At 45.3% G+C, this 13,918-nt stretch overlaps 1 protein-coding gene across 1 annotated transcript in view; it reads right to left on the minus strand.

Annotated features, from left to right (window-relative positions):
• The window catches only part of DCHS2 (dachsous cadherin-related 2), a 1,150,696-nt gene that overhangs the window by 751,502 nt on the left and 385,276 nt on the right, over positions 1 to 13,918 (minus strand). The window lies entirely within an intron of this gene.

A 13,918-nucleotide genomic window follows, 5' to 3' on the forward strand; every position in this document is an offset into this window, starting at 1 on the left:
CACCCAGGAATGTTGACTCCCCAGTCTGAGGAGCATATTTATCCACAGTGAAAACTTGGTATGAGTAAAATATTTTTTGAGCGTAACATCAATATTTGTGAATTAAAAAAGTGATTTTGCTCTCATGAAGAGGTTAATTGGCAGTGTAGGTTACAATTATACATGGAAATAGTAGTGGGGTTTGGCATAAGATATATTATTAAATCTCTGAAATATTCACACTACCTATGTAATATTGAGATGCACGCTTCAATGTCTGCAAGAACACTGTGAAAGCTACACAAAGAAAATAAATAAACAAATAAATGTCATATTAGTGAAACGTGTGACTATCCACTCAATGTCATAGGTATGATGTATTGGTATATTTCCTGGATTTATTTTTCTGATATGGTGTTTGTAGACCTGGCATCCTTAGCGTGGTTTCCCTCTAACTTTTTTTCTTCAGACCTCCTGTGCTTGCTAACTTTTTTTTGCTGGCCCTAGAACTATGTGTACTTTACTGCTGCTAATCAGAGCAAAAGTGCTTGTGTTCTCTGCTTAAAACATGATAACAATGGCTCATACCAAATTGACATTTTTAATTTACTTATAAGTAAAGTGCACCACACGTTACCAGGGCCTGTAAATTAAATGCTACTAGTGAGCCTGCATACTGATTGTGCCTCCCACTTAAATAGCACTTTAAACATATCTCAGGTCTGCCATTGCAGAGCCTGTATGTGCAGCTTAAACTGTCATTTCAACCTGGAAAAATAAACCTTTTGCCACGCCCAAACCGTCTTTTTTATTACAAATTAGTCACCCCTAAGGTAGGCCGTGGACAGCCCCAAGAGCAGGGTATAGTGTATTTAAAAAGTTGGACATGTACTTTTCAGTTTTACATGTCCTGGAAGTGAAATTCATTTTTCACTACTGCAGGGCCCAGCTCTCCCATTGGATAACATTGGAATTACCTTATTATTTCATTTCATTTCATTTATTCCACTTGTAACGCGCTCGGCTGCTCAAGAGTGTCCCGGCGCGAACCAGAAGGGGGGAGAGAGACAATCAGGCAAAAAGGAATGTTTTAAGCTTTTTCTTAAAAGCTGCAAGCTCCTGGGTAAGGCGAAGATCGAGAGGGAGGGCATTCCAGGCCCTACTGGCTCTGACCACCAAAGAGCCACCTCCAATCCTCTGAAGTTTATAGCGAGGGACGAAAGCCAGACGGAGAGCCAACGAGCGCAATACCCTTGCAGGGGCATAAACGGCAAAGCGCCTTTGAAGGTAGAGCGGGCCCTGCCCATGAAGAGCACGATGGGCCAGGACCAGAGATTTAAATTTGATCCTGGCCGCAATGGGTAACCAGTGTAGAGAGTACAAGTGAGCAGTTGCGCTCGACCTAGATGAAATACCTAAGACTAGCCTGGCCGCCGTGTTCTGGACCACCTGCAGTTTCTTAATCATATAACCAGGTGACCCAGTAAACAAGGAATTGGCATAGTCTAGCCGGGAGAGAATCAGCGCACAGGTCACTGTTACTCTGGCTGCCTGCGGGATAAGCGGGAAAAAGTTCCTAAGAGTTTTAATAAGACCAAAGCAACAGCCGGCCGTTTTCTTGATATGAGTAGAAAACGAGAGCTTCTCCTCAAACCAAACGCCCAAGTTCTTGGTGGGCTGTCCTTCCGAGAAGGGAGGAGGAAGCTCCTGAGGCCACAGCTGTTGACGAAAGTCAGTTGGAAAAGCGCCAAAGAGCAAGATCTCAGATTTCTGCTCATTACACTTGAGCTGAGCATCAGCCAGCCAAGCGAAGATGGAGCGTAGGCACTGTTGGGCGGCCAGGACAGAACTGGAGGCCTTATCCCACGTAAAGAGTAGCTGGGTGTCGTCAGCATAAGCCAGAACCTTGGCACCAAGATCTTCTGCTAAATGAATCAATTGCGTGACATAAATATTAAAAAGCAAAGGGCTAAGGGAAGAGCCCTGTGGGACTCCCGTAGTTACCAAATGAGGAGAGGAATGAAACGGAGGGAGCCAGATCTGTTCAGCCCTTTCCTCAAGAAAAGACCTAAGCCAGCCCCACACGGCCCCAGAAACACCAATCTCAGTGAGACGGGTCATCAAAAGGTCGTGTGGGACCGTATCAAAGGCCGCCGAGAGGTCCAGTAGGATCAAGGCTGCTCTGCCCCCAGCATCCAAACATGTTCGAACCGCCTCAACCACCTCAACTAGAACCGTCTCGGTGCAGTGGCCATTCCGGAACCCCGATTGTGCTTCATGTAAAATACCCTCTGTCTCCACGAAATCCGACAGCTGTTTATGCACCACCTTCTCGCAAACCTTAGCAATAGCTGGCAGGAGGGAGATGGGGCGATAATTGGCCGGATTAAGCGGGTCCAAGGAAGGTTTCTTCAACAAAGGAAGAATCTTAGCCTGCTTCCAGACCTGAGGAACCGCCATAGACTGAAGGGAGAGGTTAATAATCAAATTAACCTCCAGGTAGATACTATCAGCTGCCTCTGCTAAGAGTCTGGCCGGGCATGCATCAGCTGGGGATCCGATTTAAGCCCTTTAAGAATTTTCAGAGTTTCCAAAGGGGGGACCGGGGTGAAAGTAGACAATGAGGTGGAGGGAGTAATCAGGTCATTCCGTGCGCCAGCCCGCGCACTACTGTCAGGGGAAAAGGATGCCTGAATGGCCAGGATTTTATCTCTAAAAAACCCAGACAGGGTATTGCACCAATCAAAGGAAGAGGGTGTGGCACTTTTCTGGGCCAGTGGAGAGGTAAAGCTCTGGACTATGGCAAAGATTTCTTTGGAATTATTCCTAGCCGCCTCAATGCGGACCGCATAGAACTGGCTTTTAGCCGCAAAAATGGCGTCATAATAAGATCTTTGCAAAGTTCGAAGTCTTGTTTTTGCCACAAGGCAGTAGTTACTCTTCCGCCATGCCCGCTCCAAAATTTTACATTCATGTTTAAAAGCTTTAAGAGCCAGAGTAAACCAAGGTTTAAAAGGGGATGCTCTGGCCGGTCTGATGGGTCGACGGGAGGTAATTGAGTTCACTGCTTTGGACATCCAATCCGTAAATTTAGACATACACTCCTCCAAGCCCCCGGACATTACCGGCCTGGTAGAATCTAAGGCATGAACAAGATCCTGGGGGCCTCTGTCCTGGAGACTATAAGTGTAATTTCCAAATCGGAAAACATGACTGATTCATGTTTGGTGTCTCTAGCATCCTAATTGTAAATCCTACCTCATGGTGAAGTCAGGTTTTAAATGAGATTTCTGAAAATGCCACTTTTAGAAAGTTGGCATTTTCCTGCCTTAATTATTGGGGGCCTGCAGCATGCCTCTGGGTCACATGACTGGTTGTGAGTGACAGTTTGGCTTTGTGAATTCCTTCTAGATGGCTATATTCCTTGGAATCTTAGCTGTGACTAGATAGCCCATCCCTTGCAGAATGAGAGGGAGGACCTGGATGTAGCCCCACTTACACTTGAATAGGCTGTGTCCTGCCTTCACTCAAAGGACAGCAGACCCCCTCCAGTTAGTCTGGCGCCATGGTCAGGAAGGTAGGGCACCTCTGCACTTCAAAGGCATTCCTATGGAAGCTTCTTTGCACTTCAAAGGCACAACTCTGTATAAGAGAAGAATCTCTTCAGTACACTACCTGTTGATGCTCTGCCAGGCAGAAGTATCGTGGTGCTGCTACTCTGACTGCCACCCTGCTGGACTGCTGCTCTAGAGGAACTACTGCTCTGCTGACCTACTGCTTGCTACCCTCTTGCCTGAAGAACTAGACCTGCAACTTCATCTTGAACCAAGGATGCCAGAGTGACTCAAAGGACTAGTCTGCTGAAATGCTGAACTGAGCCTCGGGGACATGAAAGGCTCCCTCCCAGCTCATGGACCCAGCTCCAGCAAGTTCCTGACCCCCAACTGGTGCCTTTCATGGCCTGGACCATTGGTGTGGCTCACGAGCTCTTGAAATCAAGCTTATGGCCTCTTCATGACCATGAACAGGCCCGTTTGCACTGATACCACGCTGATCGCACATAGATACAGCGCGAGCCACAGCAAGCCTGTCCCTTCATACAGCAGCATCAACCGCACACGGGGACCTGCCAAAATAAAACTCCAGCCAGTTCATCCACGATGGATGGCTTGCTTTTTCTACCATGCCAACTATCGCCCATGACTGCCTCCTGGCTCACCGCGACCCTCTCTGGGGGTTGGCGGGACTAATCTGGGACTGTATCCAATCCGTGCTCCATCACGGTCAGTCTGAACTTTTAATTTTGACCCAGTCCAGCGTGACCAGATAGCTGTGGTTGGCGCCTTCTGCTTTTAGCTGCTATTTTACAGTGTATATATTTAAAAATCATATCTCCGGTTCTACTGATTGGATTTTTGTTGTTTTGGTCTTGTTTTACTAATTAAATTAATCTCTATTTTCTACCCTGGTATGGAATTTTTTTGTATGGTGTTTTCACACTTTTACTGTTTGAACTGTTGCACAAATACTTTGTGTATTGTTTCTAAATTAAGCCTTACTGCTCTGTGGCGAGCTGCCAGGGGGTTGATCACAGATTAGCTTGGGGTTTGCTTGTGCCTTACCCTGACTAGCATTGTGGTTGTTGTCTGACCAGGGCTCACAGCCCAGTCAACTAGAAACCCAATTTCTAACGTTGTCTTACACTGTTAATATTGAGTAGATTGATTTCTGGTTAATAGGTATGATTTGCTGTATTTTTTCCTTTATTTATGTTAAATATTTGACATTTTATGCATAGGTTCTCCTTTTTAGGTCAAATTCAACCCAAAAGACTTAATAGGGACATGCTAATAGCTAACCTAAGAATGCACCCCGCCCATTGCTTAACAGTCACTCTTTGTATTGTCATTCACTTTTTATTACATTATATTTTTTGACTTTGTTTGTTTTATCTCGTCCGGCTAGTGTTTGTCTCTCCAGTGGAGCACTGCTTTTTTCCACTTCTCTGACTGGATGTATCTGTGCCTCCATCAGTGTCCAGTTTTCGCAAACTATTGTTTTCTTTTTTCTGAAGCACTCCTTGAGAGTGCATTTGTTTATCACCCTTCATCTTAATCATTTGCTTTTGGCCCCCATTGCTTTCTACTTATGTAGCCCACACTGCTATCATTTTCTTGTGAACTGCACATCAAATAGAAGGCTTTGAGTTGGTAATTGCAGGCAATATTGAATTGTTGCAGTAAATGATTGATATCACCACATGTTTCCCAAGGAGAATATTTTTTATAGGAAATGTGATCACTTTTCTAGTTCTGTAATTAAAAACATAAATACGGTCTAGGTGGGGGTTGCAGGGTGACAGCATGTACCCTTATATGAGCTTTAATGCATTGTTTTTCTGGGGCAGCAGCAGGAGTGACTTCTGTTGTTTGATGCTTCTATTTTTAAGGGTGTCAGGTTTCATGGGGTTATTGTGCACGAATTATACAACAGGGCAATTGTCTCCACAGCAGTTGAGCATAGTAAACTCTCTTCAAATGTGTGCTTCGGGTTACCAAATAATATATCTCATAAATCTGTATAATAAGCATTCACCCCCCCCCCCCCCGGTCTCTTAGGGCTGAGGATGTATTTATTGTTGCTTAAGCCCATTGTACTGATTTGTCAACCTTGCAAGGATGAAGGATAGTGTAGTTCTGCTGGGATTGAAACCCGTGGCAATACAGGCAGACACAGATCCTTGAAGCAATGAACTGGCATTTGTGTAGTGCATAAGATCTTGTTTTCAGCCAGCCATCTTTGCATTGCTTTTGATGCTAACTCAAATCTTGCGTGGCAGACACTACAGTATGTTGAAAGAAAAGCAGTTTAATTATTTTTGTAATTAACACCCCAAAATCCTCAGAGTAAGCCTGGTTCTCTCTAAAAGAAAATTAATCTTAAGCCAGAGTTCCCGTCTTTATCCAGCATCTGTCGTTGTGTTTTCCAAATAGATATACATGGCAGAATACCAGTGAGCCACATGGAAACACTCCGGTGCTCATACTCACACATCTAGATCCCACATTAGTCAATAAAACACAGAAGGTTGTGCTGTGGTTAAGTTGGCATTGAGTCACCAGCATTCACCTTGAAATTATACTGTGTCTGGAACAGATTGGAAAAGAAAAATCGTTGTAAGCTATTGACATCTAATTTGAGTTCAGTTCAGTCAATACCATGCTGTCCAAATCATCAATCAAATCAATCATGAATTGTAGAGCATGGCTACATCAGCCATGAGGGTCTCAAAGTGCTGGGAGAGCATGCTGCTGGTTCTCCTATTGGTTGAACATCAAGGTCTTAAAGTCTTTCCTGTGTGGGGGGGGTTGTCCAAGGTCGTAGCAGCCAAGTGGGAGAAGGAGCGGCCTCCACTGTTCATCCGGTGGAAGCGTTGGGTGGCTGCTGGGGAGAGGGATTCAGATCGCAGTGTCCTGGTAGATTGGTGGAAGTTCATTCGATTGTTGAGGAAAACCAATCCTTCATTGTGTAGTGCCCTGTAAGCATGGGTAAGAAGCTTGAATGATATCTCTTCATGACTGATAGACAGTTTCATGAGGTGTGGAGCTGTGTGAGTCAGTCTGGGGAGGTCCAGGATGAGTCAGGCTGCTGTGCACTGTATAATCTGGAGTTTCCGAATGAGTTAGGCTGTTATTCCTACATAGATGGAGTTGTCATAGTCTAGTCTGCTGGTGACAAGAGCTTGCATGAGGGTTGGCCTAGTGGGAGCTATCTGAAAAATTTCCTGAGTATTCTAAGGGTGAGGAAGCAAGCGGAGGAGGCAGTGCTGACCTGTTTCTTCTTGGATAGCCGACTGTAGGGGATGATGCCAAGGTTGCTGGTGTGTTTGGTAGGTTTTGGGTTGTTCCCAGTACATGACATACCACTATCTTGTTTTTTTTTATCATGTCATAGGCATACAGGTTTGGTGCTAACAATTGTAACTTTCACAAACACCTTTTAATGCCCTCCTCCTCTTGCATTAGGGCAACAATTCACACTTTTAGAGCAGTCAACAAAGATGGTGTGTCCTACACGGCTAACAACTAGTGAATTTTCCTAGAACCTGCACTGACCCACACAGGATAAAGGGTTCTTTGCACATTTTGGCAACTTGAACAAAAGGCAGTTTGGTGAATGCAAATTTGGTTTGCACTCTCCCATAACTGAATGCTCAAACTCTAGGACTCTCTTCTGTCTACTGCATTTTTCCACCAAAATCTATTTGGTTGAGTCTTGTGTACAGTGGTAAATGGCAGTCTCGATTAAAACTGCCATAGAAATGCAAAAAAAAAAAAAGATAACTTGCCTGTCTGCAATGAACAATTAAAGTGTGCCGACTAACAAATCACTGCTAAACTTTACACAAGGGCCTGCACGAGCCCAAGAGAGAGAAGAGAAACACAGAGAGATAAATTAATGAAATATGTTAACTGATGTCCATGGAAGAGCTTACTCTCCAAGGCCTCCTTCCCCTTCCTGCAGAGGGGACACACCTATTCTGCGAAGAGTGCTGAAGAGCAGAGGATACACAATCCCAAGAGGATACCAGATATTAAACAACAACACCTCAACTCTGTAGGAACCAAATTACTTCCAGTGTTTGCCGAAAGATTGACCAATGCATGGGCAAATGGATTAATAAGAATGTGCCTGTCTCAGGCAAACATTTGTTTCACATTTACTGGATTTAAGGAACAGGAGATGGTCAGTTACACTAGTACTGGAGATTTACATTTTGAAAAGTAATGCCAGCTATAGCAACATAGTGTTTCTTTCTTTTTCTCCTGTCTCAGCTGTCATGAAAAGGGCAATAACCTTGTCTGCAGGAGGTGCAACACTGAATGGAATCCAGATGCCATCTAATAAGTCAGTCTGCAGCTTAGTGGTGCCACCCTCGTGGCTGGCAGAGTAAGGGTGGACATGGAAACCAGCTGTGGGAAGTGTGGGGCTGAAAGCTGTATGCAGCCTCTTTTATCTGGGGTAATTACAGTAAATATCACTCCCTCTAGTTTTTCTATGCTTTAAATTAGCCACTAGTACTAGCAGAGTAAAGGGGTCAGGCTTCAAAATAATGAGAGCAGAGGACAAAATATGTTTGTGTGGGTGGGCGTGCTTGGCAGCTCGATATATAGCAGGTTTATACATGTTTCGTGCTCCAATGTGTTTGGCCTGAACTTGTGTCATTGTCCCGGACTGACACGACCAGATACCTAGAGTTGGCGATTTGTGCTTTTTAGTACTATTTTTACCTAAATCTCCTCTGGTCCTACAGATTTGTGTCGTTATGGTGGCAAAGGGTTAAGCACAGGTTAATTTGGTGTTTGCTTGTGTTTCATGCTGACAATAATTGTAGTTGCTGCTTGAGTAGTTTCACCCCCCTCAACCAGTAATCCAATTTCTTACACATGGTATGCTATTGTCTGTTATTGTATAGTATGATATGGTCTGTCATTGTACATTATGGTATGATCTGCCCTGTCATTGAGCATTATAATATGGGATGGGATGGATTGGTATGGCCTGTCTTCGCTTAGTATAATATAGCATGGTGTGGGCTGTCATGGCATGTAGTGGTATGGCCTGCCATTGTATGGTATAATACATCCTGTCATTGTACAACTTTGTATGGTCTACTATTGTACATTATGGTATTGTATGGTCTGTCATTGTATAGTATGGTATGGTATTCCCTGTCACTGTACAGTATATAATGGAATGGGATGGGATGGAATGGCATGTTATGGTATGGTATGCTATGATATGGTATGGAATGATTTGCCCTGTTTTGGATAGCATGGGTTAGGATGGTATGTTATGGTTTGCCCTGTGATTGTATAGTATAGTATGGTATAGAACAGTATAGTAGAGTATAGTATAGGACAGCACAGCACAATACAGTACCGTACAGTATAGTATAGTATAGTATATGTTAGACCTGACAGCCTTAGCGTGGTCTTCCCCCAACTTTTTGCCTGCCTCCCTCCATTTTTTCAAACGCATTTGTGCTGGTTTTAGGACTCTGCACACTTTACCACTGCTGACAGGTGCTACAGTGCGTGTGCTCTCTCCCTTAAACATGATAACATTGGCTTATTCCCAATTGGCATATTTAATTTACTTATACATCCCGAGTAAAGTGCATTACATGTACCCAGGGCCTAGGCTGTAAATTAAATGCTTCTAGTGAGCCTAACTCATTGTGCCACCCACTTAAGTAGCCCTCTAACCATGGCTCAGACTTCCCATTGCAGAGCTTGTATGTGCAGTTTGTAACTGCCACTCTCGACCTGGCAAGGTAACCATCTTGCCAGGCCTAATCCTTACATTTTCATACGTATAAGTCATCCCCAAGTAGGCTCTGTATACCCACAGGGCAGGGTGCTATGTATTTAAGAGTCTGGACATGTACTTTTAAGTTTTACATGTTCTGGTAGTAAAAAACTCCCAATTTTATTTTTCACCGCTGCAAGGCATATCTCTCACATAGGATAACATTGGGAATACCTTATTCTAACTTTTAAGTGTAATTCTCAATTGGGAAGAGATCAACATTTCAAGTTTAGTGTCACTAATCTCACAAATTAAAATGGCAACTTATGGTGGAGTTGAATTTCAAATTCCAGTTTAGCAAATGCTACTTTTATAAAGCTGCAAAAAGAACAGATGATGGATGGAATGCTGAACACATCAAACATTCACCCCCAGTCACAGATCTACGTTAAATAAATCCATCATTTGTTTTTGCACTTCCTGCCATTCAGGTTTATACCCAGCCTTATGCAAATCAGTCATATGCATCATCTGTTCTTTTTGCATTTGTCACCCTAGGTGGGAAGGGTATGCAAGAAGTGGGTCTCATCCTCGCTATGCCACCAGATACAAGCTAGTCTGGCTGATAAATGGTGATAACCTGAAACTGGTCCCAGGATGCTTGTTTCCAGTCTAGGGAGGATCTGGCTTGGCAGTTCTGACTGGACTGTGCCCATGAAGAGCAGGGTCAAGACTGATTTGCATATAGCTGGGTATTATTGGGGTGGCAGTGTGAGTAAAAGCATGATGGCTTTAACCCAGATCTGCGACTGGAGTGAATGTTTGATTTGTTCAGCAAACTGTCCATCATTTGTTTGCGCAGCATTATTTGTCCTAAGTGAGATGGGTATGCCCAGACATGGGTCCCTTGCTCACTGCGCCACTGATTCAAGGTAGCCTTGCTGATAAGGGGTGATACCCCAAACTGATCTCAGGATGCTGTTTCTTGGTTCAGGGAGGACCTGGTTTGGCAGTTCGGGCTGGACTGTTCCAGGAGGGGCAGGGTCAAGACTGATTTGCATATGGCTGGGTCCATACAGGGGTGGTGTGGTGATCAAAATAATGATGGATTAAAACCAGATCTTTGACTGCGGATGAATATTTGATTTGTTCAGCATTCCGTCAATCATTTGTTTGTGCAGTATTTTTAGAAAGCTAGCATTTATATAATTTATCCATTTGGTGCATTTTGTTTGTCTCTGGAATATGCATCTGGGGTGGGTGACAGCTGGCTTCCTCCATTCCCTCTAGACAGTCCCACAAAAAAGAAGAATAGGTGTGCCTGAGTGGTCATCATCATACAGTCAGGCCATCCTGAGCAGGATGGGAGGGAGGAGCTGACACTTACACCTGAAAGGGCTGTGATCTGTCCCCACACAAATGATTAGTTATCCACCTGTAGAGTGTATGGAGCCAGGTCAGGAAGGGAGACCCTCTGTGTACTTCAAAGCATTTTTTGAAGCCCACTTCAAAGGCACCACCGGGTACAAGTACTGGATCTCTGGCACTACCAAATCAGTACACTTATGGACTTGTGACTACTCTGCCAGGAAGAAGAGCTGCTGTGCTGCTGAAAGGACTGCTACTCTGTTAGATTGCTGCTTTGCTGAACTCTGCCTTGCTGTTCTCTTGCCTTGCTGAGCTACCCTGCTACCTGCTGTTCTCCTGCGTGGGTGAGAAGGACTGTATCACTTGAACCCATGTGACTCCAAGGGCTTGCTGAGCTTGTCTCCTGTTCTCAAGTCTAAGGGATATTAAAGACTTGAATCACCTGCACATGCACCTGGACTCTGCAAGCTGTGAGTCTGCCCTGCCAAGCTGTGCCACCCCAGTTCTGGACCCTTGCAAAAAGGTGCTGCTTTATCCAGAATCCATGCATCATAATAAGAACCGGCGCATCTTCATCTTTGTGAGAGTCGGAACCAGCGCATTCTCATTGTTGAGTGGAGCGGACCCGGGGCATCACACTGAAACCAGTGCATCGACTTCAGAATCAAAGAATCGCCTACTGTGGGAGCAGAAGCCGCACATTGCATCCTGACCTGGTGCCTTGCACTCAGATCCACCTTATTGCCTTAGGTGCATGAAGGAAATCATCACATTCTGTCTATACTGCATGGCTCGACACCGACACGTCACCCTGATTGCACTTACCGTCCTCATCGCCGACGATTGATTCTGGATAGAGGTACTTTGGTTCAACAGGCCCATGTGGGTCCCTCTATCCAGCCCGTGTTCAATCGCAGTCGGCCTGAACGTTTGACTTTATCCTTGGTCTAGAATGACCAGATAACCTAGTTAAGTGCTTATTGCTTTTTAGCGGTATTTTGACATATATTCTTTAAAATGTCATATCTCGACTACTACTTGACAGATGTTTGTCATTTTGGTCTTGTTTTATTGGAAGGGAGTCTTTTTGTGGTGTTTTCACTGTATTATTGTTAGACCTGGCACCTTGGCATGGGTCTCCCTTCCATTTTTCGCTGTTGCCTCATGTAGTTTTGCTGGTGTTAGTTGCTCAGGGCACTGTGCCACTGCTGTCCAGTGCCACAGTGCAAGTGCTCCCTATTGTAAATTAATGTGTAATTTGTGATTGGTTGGTTTGGTTTACTTGTCAGACCCTAGTACAGTGCACCAGGAGTGCCCAGGGCTTGTATTCCAAATACTGCTGGTGGGCAGGTGACACTGGTTGTGCCACCCACAGAAGCAGCCTGTAAACATGTGTCTAAGGTCTGCCATTGCAGATCCTGCGTGCAGTCTGGTACTGTCATGCTGACTGGGCAAGTACACCCACTTGCCAGTCCCTAAACCTTCTCTTTTCTTCATATCAGACACCCCTATGGTAGGCCCAAGGGCAGGGTGCATTGTAAGGATAAGGTAGAACATGCCCTGGTGTGTGTGGCATGTTCTAACAGTGAATTACAGCCATTTTCATGTTTCACTATTGTAAGGCTACCTGTTCTCCATAGGCCAGAATGGGCAGTTTCGTTATTACATCTTATAATCCTAACTGACTCAGGGAACATGGTAGAAATTCGAATTTAGTATGCCTGAACTCAGGATGATAAAATACATCTTTTAGTGAAGTTGGTTTTAACATTCCGTGTTTGAAAATACCACTTTTAGAAAGTAGGTATTTTCTTGTCTAACCATTCAAACCTGCCTCTGCTAGGCTGTGTATTCCTGTGTCTGGAGTTTGAGTGACAGGGATGGGGAATTCCAGGAGACAGGGTGAGGTGCCCCAGTGGTAAATAGAGAGATCTGCATCTAGATGGGTGGGAGGAGTTGCACCTGGGACCTGAATAGGGCTGTGCCTGCCTTCCACAATGCTGGCTCCACCTCCTGGGGAGCGGCTGATGCCTCTGCCCTGCACAGTGAATGAAAAGAAGGAATCCTGTCAACAAAGTGCTCCAGGGCTGTACTTGCCTTCCACAATGCTGGCTCCACCTCCTGTGGGTCGTCTAATGTTTCTGTCCTACACTGTGAAAGGAAAGGAGAAGTCTGGTAAACAGAGTGCTCAGGAACTGGTTTGGACTGGGCAAAGGCCCCTCTGCCTTCAGAGGACAAAGGATTTCTGGGTATAAATATTGGGACCCTGATCCCAAGAATTTAGATCACTTTGGGAAAATAAGAAGAACCTCTGCTGAGGGAGGAACCAGAAGAAGCTGAGGAGGAAACTATCTCTGAACCTGGGGATTGGCCTGCAGTGGTTGCCTTACTGCCAAAGAGAGGAGAAAGGAACTCTGTGTGTACTTTTGCTCAACTTGTGAAGAATCTCCAAGGGCTTGGAAAAGAGCTTGCCTCCTGCTGAAGTCTCAGGAACAACAGACTTCACCCCCCAGCTCCCCAGAGTCCTTTGGAAGTGCCTGCTGCTGTTGTTGGACCTTCTGAGGGACTGCGTGTCGCAAGGAGCTGGAAGCGCAACTCAAGAAGGAGAAGCGTGCCGCCGTCGGAGCTGTTGTCGTCGCATCTCGTAAAGTGTGTCGCCGCTGCAGCCTCGCATCGAGCGGAAGCATCTCGCATCATCCAGGAAGTGTCTCGCAACGCCGAAGAAGCGTGTCGCCATCGCAGCCATCGTAGCTGACGCATTGCACCGCATCAAGAGAAGAGTCTCGCATCGAGGAAGAAGTGTGTCTCAATCGCAGCCATCGTAGTTGTCGCATTGCACCGCATCAAGAAAAGCGCCTCGCATCCACGGAGAAGCGTGCCGCCGTCAGAGCTGCTGTCGTCGCATCGCGTAAAGGGGTGTCACCACTTCAACAAGACATCGAGCGGAAGCATCTCGCAAACGTCAGAGAAGAGTGTCGCTGCCAAGGCCGGTGTCGTTGCATCGCGTAAAGGGTGTCGCCGCTGCAGCTGAAGCATCGAGTCGAGTCGTCTCACAACATCGGAGAAGCGTGCCGCATCTGGAAGATTTTCACGTCTTTATTTCTTTGCACCAAAAACTTCATCGCATCAACATCGTTGCAACACTTTCAGTGCCCTGCGTGTCGCATCTAAAAGGTACATTGACTTAAAGTGTCGCATCTAAGAACTTAAGAGAACTAAGCAAAATTCTACCATCTAAAGTAACAGTATTGTGTGTTTT

The sequence above is a fragment of the Triturus cristatus genome, chromosome 2_2, assembly GCF_964204655.1.
Source record: "Triturus cristatus chromosome 2_2, aTriCri1.1, whole genome shotgun sequence".
In the NCBI taxonomy this organism is placed as follows: domain Eukaryota; kingdom Metazoa; phylum Chordata; class Amphibia; order Caudata; family Salamandridae; genus Triturus; species Triturus cristatus.